At 31.7% G+C, this 12,192-nt stretch overlaps 1 long non-coding RNA gene across 2 annotated transcripts in view; it reads right to left on the bottom strand.

The window, feature by feature from the left end:
* Positions 1–12,192, bottom strand: part of LOC141276899 (uncharacterized) — a 67,830-nt gene that overhangs the window by 38,764 nt on the left and 16,874 nt on the right. Inside the window, exons 2-3 of one of the 2 annotated variants that reach the window (XR_012327224.1) lie at positions 2,298–2,422; positions 1,014–1,122 (exon numbers count right to left, since the gene is read on the bottom strand). This is a non-coding gene — a long non-coding RNA (uncharacterized lncRNA). The remainder of the gene's footprint in view (positions 1–1,013; positions 1,123–2,297; positions 2,423–12,192) is intronic. The other variant, XR_012327223.1, reaches the window with a different exon arrangement.

Here is a 12,192-nt window from a genome sequence, read left to right as displayed (position 1 = left end):
TTTAGCATTGAGGGATCTCTAATGATCTTAGAGAGGGTCTTTCAGTAGAAGCTTGAGCAAGCTAGTGGGAGTAGATTACATCTTCCAGAAGTTTTCCTATGAGTACAAAAGAGGTAGTGGCTAAAGTAAAGGGGACGTTGGAAGACAGGTTGCTTGTTTGTTTGTTTGTTTTTTTAGTGCACAGACATCATTGAAAATAGTTGTAGTTGGAAGGTTAAATTTAGTGGAAGATGAATTAACTATTCAACAAGGAATTGATAATTAATGGTACGAGGTCTTGGGGGAAGTAAAAGCTGCAACAAGGGACCAGCTGGGTTTAGAACAGAATAGATCCATCTTCCCATAAGAAAGAAAGGGAAATGATAGATGAAAGTATGGGTACTTTGAGAAGAAGGGCTTGCTTTTTTATGAGTGTATTTTCACAAAAACTGTCTTTATTGGAGTCTAGGAATTGTCTCTACCTTATATAATCTTCTCTGAGAAATCTTCCCTGTTGTCTCCCCAAACGAGGTTCACACTCCTCCTGGTTATTTCTAGAGCACTCAAATGCCTCCAGTTGTACGGAGAGCACCCCAGTGACTCTCACTATGCCCAGCAATAAGTCTTATTTTAATGAAGGGATGAATGAGCCCTCGTGGGGATGGAATGAACTTTATTATTGTTGTCACCACCATGAGGGTAAAGCAGAGTTAGAGATTAATAATTAATAACTTAGATCTATTTAACCTTCCTAGATGTTGCTGTTCAAAGTTGAAGTGAAAGTGAGTAAATATGGATTATGTATTGGAAATTTTCAAAGGATGAAATTCACTTCTATCTCACTTGGTCTTTCAGGATGTACATTTGTATGATTTTGTGCTTTGGCATACACATGCACTCGTATGCATGCACACACACTGTGTCATTACCAAATGCGATTTGGTGTTTGAATTCATAACACTGAGTCAATTTTCTAGTGGATAAACAATAACAAGGGATAGTGGGTATATGCAATTAACATATGAAAACCTTACCTTAATGACGTAGAGCTCCATAATATCTCAGAGATAAAATGTTTAGAAATTACCTAGTTATATAATTTTATTCCATAAGTGAGGCATAAGATTTAGAGAAGTACATAACCTGTTGAAAAATCATAGAGATAGTGGTTAATTTTTAAGCGTGGGTCACTGTGTGACATATTTAAGCAGAGTTCCATCCTAACATAAGGGCAAGTAGTGAGTGATAGCTGTATTCTAGAAAAAGAATTTTCTGAACTATTTATTCTGTGATGGTTGATAATATATATCATATTTTATTCTTCTAATGTGGTCAAAAATCTGCACTAACAAAAGAAGGAATAATCTTTTTTTCCTCAGAATATTTCCTGATTTAATTGAAATTCATTTTTTCCATTCAAAAGCATGAGATATTTAGTATAATACTCAAGCTTTCTCCCAAATAATCTTTGTATACTAATCATTGCACCTATATTTTTAAATTAAGAAAAAGTCATTAGTTTTTACCTTGAAGTACTTTAAAAGCATTTCTGGTATACTTTACACTTATATAGGAATTATAAACAAAAGAAAACAATGTAAAATACTTCTCTAATTTAATATCCATCTGTGTTAGAGAAAGGTATTGCCATAACTTTGTGTTTCCATCGTATTCAGACACTCTTCAATCACAGCAAAGAATGTATGACTTTCTAAATTATGTCCAGAATGTAGCTTACAGGTATTTTAGAAAATTTTCAGTAATTTTAAAGATTTATAGAAAAGACACTATGAAGAAATTATTCTGTTGATACTTAGAGATTGTTTTTAATTCTACATTAAAATAAATTAAAATTTTTTAATAAAAATGTTATTAAAATTTTTAATAAATAAAAGTGTGTAAATGATAATTTCTCCATAAAGTTTTTGGTACTTCCTTCCTAAGTATCGACAGTGATAAACCAATGTTGTTGCAAATCATCTAAAATATGCCATCTTAAGCCTGATAACATGCCTTATTCAAAACAACTTCAATTTTTTGCACTTGTTTTCATGAATATTTGAAAATTTGTCTCACCATCTCATCTCTTCAATGACAATAAAATCCAAGAAATAACTTTAATTAATAAAGTTTCTGATATTTATACAATTATATTACACAATTTAACAAGAGCTACATCTTTCCATCAATGTTTCATCTTTTATTAATGAGTGTTTTGAGGAGACACTGATCTGATTTATAATATTCTGAAACATGTTGGTATTTACTATTCCAAAATTTGAAATTGCAAAGACATGGGAATCAACTCATAAACTCACAAATTAATATCATCTTTATCCTTCCTTTTTGGACTGAATTGTGGAAAGGTTTGTTGACTAGCGGTTCAAACATCAATGACTTTCCCTGTAGGCAAGGAAGGAAGAATCCAAGTTGAAGGCTTCTGCTGGTGGAGATAGAGAAAATAGCAAAAGCTTTTGTCTGTTTCAGAATGGAAAAAACAAAACAAAACAAAACCTGCAGTACTTGAAGAATTCCAAGTTAATAGCTTGATTCTCCATCAAAAGAGTTGCCCAAATTCTGAAACTATGTGGAATGGAAGATTAAAAATCTAACCTAAAGCCTCTGAAAAGCAAAGCAGATTATCAGACATTCTCAAAATGCTGAGAAATGATCATTAAAATTCAAGTTATACTGGTAGAGGGACTATAGTGAAAACAATACGCTCTCATCTGAAATCCCTGGAGATCTATGCCTCAAAAATGAGGCAAACCAAAGGTAAACAGAGTCATACCAAAACTGTGGTCCAGTTTAGAATCAACATAATCCCTGATTTGATTAAACTTATAGCGCCCACATCTATCTGCCACTAGAGGAAAGGATAGATCCTCTTTGGAGGAAGTTAACATTATTTGGAGTGATACTTTTTTCTTTTTTGTAAATAAAATATATGCCATTCAGTGAAAATTACAAGTCATTTACAAGTTCTTATCATTGACAGGAAATTAGACCAAATGACCAAAGACCAAGAGAAATAGCAAGAGATGAAAATATTGCTGTTATCCAAAAGGATTTTATAATAATGATTTGTATATTCAAAAATAGAGGTAATGAGACAAAAACAATTTTTTTAATGGATAATTTCACCAAATATTCAGAATCTATAAAAATAATCAAAGGAAATTCTAGGATAGAAAATCAGATTAATGAACTTGATTCTAGGACTGAAAATCAAATAAATGAACTTGAAGTCTCAATATATGGTTTTAACAATTTTGTAGTGAATAAACAATAACAAGGGAGTGTGAGTATATGCAATTAACATATAAAAAACGTTACCTTAATGACGTAGAGCTCAATAATATCTCAGAGATAAAATGTTTAGAAATTAACTAATTATGTCACTTTAGTCCATAAATGAGGAATAAGATTTAGAGAAGTATGTAACCTATTGAAAAATCATACAGATAGTGGTTATATATGGGTTTAGCAACTAAGGTAAAATAAAAGTCAAGATTGTTAGATTTGAAAATGGGTCAATAAAAAATTTGTAAACTGAAAACAGCAGGAAAAAAATGAAAAATAGAGGTGAGAGCATAATACCTATAAATGACTCAGTCAATTTTTCTAGCTTGAATGTTGATGATGTCTCAGAAATACAGAAAGAGACAAAATCAACCTTTGAAAAGTTGATCAAAGATTTTTCAAAATGAAAGATGTATACCCATAGATGATAAGCAGGATAAATACAAAAAGCATCATGCCTACCATAGTCAAATTACTGAAACATAAAGACAAGAAAGAGATAAAGCCAAAGAAAAATGAGAAATAATAAGACTGAGAGTTGACCTCTCACCAAAAACAATGGAAGTTGAGGAAAAATTATATATTTAAAATACTGAATCCAACAACCACCAACATAGCATTATGCAGTTGGAGAAAATAGTTTAAAAATTAGGGCAAAATAAAGACACGTTCAGACAAATCACAGCTAAGAGAAATCACTAGTAGCTCTTCTTTACAAGAAATATTAAAAGAACTCCCTTACGCCAAAGAACAATGATCCCCGAGAGAAACAGTGCAGTGTGAGACATAATAAATATTGACTGTACAAAACAATAATCATACTATCTCCTAGAGTTTAAAACATATGAGAAAACAAAACAAAACAAAAACCCAAAACAAAACAAACAAACAAAAAACCCAAAACCCTGATCTCAGTAATGCAAAACATAGAAAGGAAGTAAGCAGAGTTAAAGTATTCTGAGGTACGAGCATTATTGACAGGGTAGTAAAAATAATAATATTTCAAAACCTTAATGAGTTACAAATGCATGGTTTAATATTTGGGATAAACATTAAAATAATAATAAAAAGAATGTAATTAACATGTTAGTAGAGGAAAAGCAAAAATGTTATAATACCTTGTGTTATACAAAGGAAATCAAGGAACCAGACAAGAAAGTGGGTAAAATAGATGTGAAAAACGGAAAACAAATAGTAGGATGACTAATATAAATGCAAACACATTAATGATTATTGGTAAATGGATTGAATACTCCAAATAAAAGACAAACATTGTCATAATAGATAAAATAAAAACCCAAGGATTTAATGCTTATAAAAGACATGTTAATTATAAAGATAGAGATTGAGTGAGTGATAAGATGGAAAAAAAATAGCAAACACTGGTAGCAGAACATTTAGAGTAATTTCAGAAAAAGAAAACTTAAAGGAAGGCAACATGGAGATAAAAAGGGACATTTCATAATGACTTGTAAAGCACCATGAAGAGATCAAAATTTTAAATTTGTTCACATCCAATAACATGTACACAATCACTCCAAGTTAAGTTCAAAACCTGGCATACGAGAATTATGCAATAAATGACACCTGATTTTGAAATTCATTGATAAAAGAGAAATAACCATTATTACTCTGTTAGCCCACATTTCATTTTATTTATCTATTCACTCACTTATTTATTCACAAGATAGCAATTGAATGTATACTATCTTCCAAGTACTGTGCACTGAGTGGACAAACAGATCTGTATTTTGCATTCACAGAATTTACTGTCAGAGCAGGAGATGGATATTTAAAATGCACAGTTAAATTCATATAGAATTATTCTGTGAGGTATGATTTATAGACAAATATTATAAGAGGAAATAATGGCAAATAGCTGTTAACCCTATTATGTGAAGTCTCATCATAGGGCCTGGTGTGTTGCAGTTGGTCAATGATAATTATTGTGAAATTTAAAAGTTATTAACACGTTTTAACATTCAATAAGCAGCATTATTTTTCACAATTTGTTTTTTCTTGTTTACATACTGATCATAAATACACCACAAATCTCCCATTAAATTCCACCTGTATAAAATATGGGAGCATGGAAATATTCTCCAGTGGAACTTCCACAGAGTATGTTTACATTTAATTAATGACTTTGACAATAATTTAAAATTCAGAACTCTGAAGTTTTTCTAATTTGAGTTATGGTAGAATTCATAAATTTAAATATTTACATGATTATTTTTATTTTTTTGTATGAATTTGATCAGCCTATAAGAAAATAGGTATGAATCAAAAGTTTCACATTTCTTTTTCTACAGAACAAAAAAGGAAGGATTGAAAAGTCATATTTATAATTTCTAAGCTGTGATATTATGTGGTTGTTTTTTTAATATGTAAAAATTTGTCAAGGATGTGAGACAGTAAACCCCAAACAATCCCCACACAAAAACAAAATGTGTGCTCTAGCAGTGCACAAAATACCACCGGAAGTTACACATTTCTTGGCTTGCAAACCAAACCATTATTGATTTTTTTTTTAATTTAAAGAGACTCTATGCTTCATGTTTAAACTATTTTTACATACTCTCTTATTGCAAATGTATGTTTCCCTTGCAAAACTCATCAGAAGTGGAAATTGATCATTTTATTTTGTGCTGTCTCTTCAGTTTGATCTAAGTTCCATCAGGAAAGGAATTGTTTTGTCTGTTTGGTTTCCTGTCATAACTCTCTAGGGTCTTAAGAGGTACCTGGCACATTGCAAGTGACAATACATATTTGTTGGGTAAGCAAAATGAATGAATGAATAAATTACATTTACATAATAATTTTATTTGGATATATCACATAAATATGAATATATATATTTGAAAATTATGGAACAAAATCATGGTATGAATGAAAAGTGACCTATGAGGAAAGTAACAGATTCAGAAATATTTGTGGTTCTAAGTGAATGGTACTACTCTGACTGGTTTCTTAAAAATAGAGTGCACAGTTCATATAAGGAAATATAAACAAAAGACACTACATAACCATGGAGATACTATTTTAAAGAGCCTACCTGTTGCCAGTGTATATATTTCTAGTCTTTATTTGAATAAGGTGTTATGGTTTCTTTGATGGATGTCATCAACTCTGCATATGCATATATATGTGTGTGTACATATATATTTTCAGATAAACAGATACAACAGTATATGGGTAACACCTATGAGAAGAAAATATTGTGAATGAGCTACTTTTAAGAATATATATCATTTCTCTGAATTTATAGAAAAAAAATACAATCTCCACATACCACCAGTAAGATTTTCCACTGCTGCTCAAACAAAATGGAATTCATTTGCACCTAGCAGTTCATGTATGAACTGAATTTTTTTCTAATTATCAGAAGCTATGATATTTTCAAGTAAATGTTAGACTAACCTGTATTAAAATCTTCTTAGGGATTTATTACTATTAATCTAAAGTAATATTGTAGAGGATTTATATCATGAGTATATTTTGTAAAAGTAAAGATTACCTTGTCAACTGTAGTGCTTCGATTTTTCTCTGTAAAAGTTATTGTGAGTTTTAACTTTCTAATTTTGTAGACTTCAGTACAAAGGATACCACATTATATAGAATAGTATAGTACAAAGAATAAACATTCTTGATTATTCATCATGCTGCTACAAGCTTTACTATAGCTTTATTAATACTTCCTTAATTTAATCTCGAACTGTAAAGAAAGAAAGAACAATATTGTAATGTGATCATAGGAAAATTTTCATGGCTAGTGTCAGTTTCTCTTAGGGGAGATCCAATATATTCTGTCAAAGAATTTCCTGGTGTGATAGTTAAAAAGAAAACAATAAACCTAACACACTAAAATAAAACAGAAACAGAAAATCTTGTAATAGATTGAATAAGAATTTCTATTTCTGGGAAAATTAGACATGTTCTGTGGGTACAACAATCTGAGTTTGGCATATATTTGGTTTAAAGTATGATCTTTGTCTGAGTCAACACTTATTGGATGCCTACTCATGCAGAAGAACACTGTACTAGTTGCTGAGAATATACAGAGGGAGAGAAGACCTGGTCCCTGCCCTTGGACGAGCTTACTAAATAAATGGATCATTGGTTTTACCCACAGGGCAGAGGGAAGACCAAGACTAATGAATAAAACACAATTTTTCCAAAATTCTATTAAATCTTATAGTATTTTAAGAGTCAAATATAGTATAACTGAATAAATTTGGCCTTGAAGTTAAAAGTCCTAGATTTGAAATTCTAACCTTCAGCTTATCAGCTATGTGACCTTAACAAAGTTAAAACCACCTCTCTGAATGCTTCTGTTCACTTGTAAAATGATGACATTGAGATTATATTTCTGATGTATGGAAGTTTCCAATAACATTCTTGTAGGACATGTTAGGTACTTATTTGAATAAATGTTCAGTGTTTGCATGTTTAGTATATTACCAATGATTCTAGAAGTATAATAGATTAGATCAATATTCAGAAGAGAGAACTTGACAACATGAGTTTGAACAATTTTGCCTTCTGTAATATTTAGGTTGATGGTTCTGTTGTGAGGTAGGATTTGTCTCTCATACTAAACTTTGCAGTAAGGTTTTTCTATGCTAAGCAGAAGAAGTAATCAGGTAAGTTCCTAATTAAAGATTTGATGTCTAGAGAGAAAAAAACAGAAGATCAATACTTCAGCCCTGTATAACAAGCTCAAATATACAGATGCTTCCGAAAGTTCAATCTCTCAAAACTTTCCAATTCCAAAATATGATGGAATATTATTAAATTTGGTACCACCATTTTCTAGGGAATGAGATGACTTTGCAACAAAACTTTAATCCATGAAGTTAACCTGGAGAAAAGGGGATCTTACTTTGTATTTAGCTTCTACATATGTAATATTTGCTTCAACTTGCATCTCATTAATTATAGTGTTTCATGGACACATTCAATTACTACTCACAGTGATATTTTAGTAGTTAAACTTAATAGAGCCTGAATTTGAAACCTGAATTCTTCAAAATATCTGTCTATACATCTGGAAAATATTCTAACTATATATCCCAATACCCAATGAAAGAAGCAAAGTAAGTTTGAAGCCAAAGAAAGTGCTTAAATCATTCAGCCACTTATTATTAGATGACAAATATCACACATCATATGGAGACAATAATTCTGACCTATCTCAAGAAATTGTGAGGACAAGCCTAAAGCACAGAACTGCATGCTTACAAAATATGAAGCAGCTATGCTGGTTACACACACACACACACACACACACACACACACACACACACACACACACACAGTACTATGTATCTGTGCAGCCTTCAATGTCCAAGTCTTCTCTTCCTGGAATCTTCTATGATTGGCCTAAAATGTAGGCTCAGACTCAGAAAATAATAGAGCAGTGTAGGGTAGCACAATTAGATTGTAAAAGTAGAACCATGTTCAGAATAGGAATCAGATACATCCTCTGAGAAAAACAAAAAGAATGTGAACTCTTGTCAGCAGCAAATTAATCAATCTCTTTCTTCTTAAAAGGGTTATGTTAAAACTATATCTATCATAGTTAGTAAAATACTAAATTTGAATAGATTGGAAGTTTAAAGGGAATACTTCTAGACAATTCTAAGAGAACCAGATTTTTCTTTTCTCTAAATAGATTAATAGTATTGCAAACATGATGCTGCTGCTAGGCTTTGGGGAAAAGCCTTTGTTTTCTTGAGCTGATAGGAGTAATAACCCATGTGCGGTTGAAAAATCATCCAAAAAATCTTCATTTGGGGGTTGCCAGAGACTACTTTATATCCATTATTTACACATAAATAAGGGTAATATCCTCTAAACACATTAATCTGTTTAATCTTGTATCCCTCATGGCCCAATGCAAAGGTTAATGGTGGAGTTTTGTTATTAGAAAACGTGTAACATCTTGTACCTGATGAATAAGAACCTTTATTTCTAGTTCGATAATGTCTACCAATAATTGAGAATCACGACTGTGTCAGGCAGAGTGCATGCCCTCTACAAAATTGTCTGTTTTCTCATAACCTCCCTATGAAGAAGATATTATCTCCATATTACAGATGAAAATACTGAGTCTTAGAAGTAAAGTAATTGGTTCAAAGGGGTGATATCTTAAAAGGATTCAAGCTCAGGTGTATCTGACTCCATTGTCCATTATGAGATGCTGCCCTATTATTCGAGGTCTCTATTGTTTTCAAAGAAATACAAGTAATTCTTTCAATATATTAATTTGAAATATTTTTTATAAACCAAACTGAATTTTGTGTGGATTTAACCATACATGTTGTTTACAATTATATCCAGTATAAATCCTAGAAGAATCACCCCTGTATTACTACTGAAAAGACCGTAAGTGTTCATCTTTTGTCTTCTTTCTCTATGAGCAGTCGAGGGCTCTGCTCCTTTATCTGTAGCAGCCAAATCCACCTAAGAACATTTGAGCCTAGACCTCTAAAAGCTTCTCTAGTGTAAAGCAACATTTCTCTTGAGCCCAGTCAAGCTCAGTTTTGAGCATTACTGTGTAATTTATATAATCTATTATTTTAAAGCTGATGGGGTGGGGTAGGTTGGGCGGTGGGAGTGGAGAAGGACTGTGTGATACAGTTTAGCTGAAGAGGTTTCATTTAAGAAAAAAAACAAATATTTCTTTGGATAAATGTATCTCCATTAACAAGTGCTTTATCATACTACTCAGTGATTTTGATACCTCAAGGCCACTTATTAATTATAAGAAGGAAAATAATATACTACATTTTACCTAGTGGAACTTATGTCTTGCATGAGCAAAAATTTACTTTAACCTCAAGCACAGAATATCATATTTGAAATATTCACCGAAGGGTAAGAATTGTTTTGCACTTCACATTTTTACTGCTTATCTACTGAACCTCAACTCTCAGACTCAAACTAAGCCACATGAACCGGAAATACAGACAATACAGTCCTTTGGTAAAGACATTGTTATAAAGCTCGGATTTCATTTAATGGAACTCCTAATTAGAAGATTATTGATGTTTGTCAGAAAATCAGTGTTCTAGTCTCAGATCCACCACTAGACTGGGGGTATGTCACAGACTTTCTCTATTTTTATTTCTTCATAATTAAAAAAGTAGATGGAATGTCCTACAAATCTCAATACTTGATATATGTATTAATTTTCTACTAAGATAATATAAATTAAAATTCCAGTGTATAGATAAGGCTAAAATGCACTACAAATTCAAGTTGGCATCTTTCTTTCATTTTTTTAACCTTGTTCTTTCTTCTTTTTGTGACTGTATATTTCTTAAATGCTAGTTTAGGTTCTCTTTAACTATGGGCATGGCACTGTGGCACCTTTGCTTGTCTAGGTACACAATTGAATTTAAAAGCAGAGGTAAAGGGAACTCTACTCAATACTCTGTAATGATCCATATCGGAAAGGAATTTAAAAAAAGTGACTGTATGTATATGTATAAGTGATTCACTTTGCTGTACACCTGAAACTAACACAGCATTCTAAATGCTATACGCCAAAAAAATTTTTTTAAAAAAAATAGATTTAGACTTACAGATTCATCAGGGAAAATAATAAAAGCTGGTCCATAGAAAATAGTGCTCTCCCAAAGTGTCTTCTCTTTGTCATAGAAGCTAGTTTATGTGCTCATTCAGCATGAAGCATCCTGAAGGTCAGAGAGCAGGGGAGGGGTCCTAAATAGTGACTAATCCATTCATTCCAACAGGGGTATTTCACAAATTCCTTTTTGTTTCTCAAAAAAAAAAAATGTTGTTTATAGTAAAACATTAGACCAGAAAGCCTGATTAATTTGTTAGGAGGAAAATAAATCTAAGCAAAGCAGTGTATATTTATTCAAGTGCATAACTTGAATTTTCCTGAAAAGGTTTTTACACAAGCAAGAAAACCCAGCCTTGTCAGGTCATAAAGGTAGCAGAGCTCTATCTGGACTTCAAGAAAATAAAGCCCTGCCTACTTGTTTTCTCTAAAATAATGAAAGTTGATGATTTGACACCATTATTCTGGACTTTTAAAATTTGTCTCTAGTCTCTTTTTGCCGGTGGAATTACTAAACTTTCCCCAAACAGGTTGCATTCCCACTGCAACCTCAAAAGTGGCAGCTATGGCCAGCATGGTGGGACAGGGTGAGTCTCCCTTTTTTTCTTAGAGTCCTTTCCATCTCAGTATTCCAGGTTTGCTCTGAATATCTTCTCTCAAGTAAAATTCCAGCATCAGATATACTAGATTTTAAGCCAAGTATTACTTTGTTCATGTCATATGCACAAATGCACAGATTTTCATAGCTAGATACCTCCTATAATCATTGTACTGTTGCCTTGTATTTTTTGTTGTGTTGTCATTTATTTCTATTGAAAAAAAAAAAGAAGAGTGTTTTAATTTCAAGTCTTCCCAAATTCTTTTTGGACTTAACAAACAAATGCATTAATATATATTTTACAGTTTGAAAATATATTTGTGAACATAATTTCATCACTTAAGAAAATTAGAGATACTTTGGAAGGTGAATACTCAGAATTTTTCTTGAAGTATCATAGAGTCTTAGCTCTGTTAAGTGTCTACTAAGTATATATAGAACTCCATTTCCACTGTCAAGGTAAAACTCATATTCCTGAGTTTCTACAATAACATTAATATAGTGACTCAAATTACATTATTGTGGCTGTATGTGGTGTGTGCCTGTAATAATAGTTATTGTTTGAAATATCTCAAGCAAGTTGAACTACTCCATCACTATGTTTCAAAACATCTCAAAATGTATCATATTCTGAGTCATTGTCCAAGACTGGTTAATCTGTTGTTAAGGCTTTTGTCTAGAATATTATATTTCTAGAATATTTTAATATACATAAGATAAT

The sequence above is a fragment of the Tursiops truncatus genome, chromosome 17 (assembly GCF_011762595.2).
Source record: "Tursiops truncatus isolate mTurTru1 chromosome 17, mTurTru1.mat.Y, whole genome shotgun sequence".
NCBI lineage: Eukaryota > Metazoa > Chordata > Mammalia > Artiodactyla > Delphinidae > Tursiops > Tursiops truncatus.
This window is presented reverse-complemented; position numbering and strand designations above follow the sequence as displayed.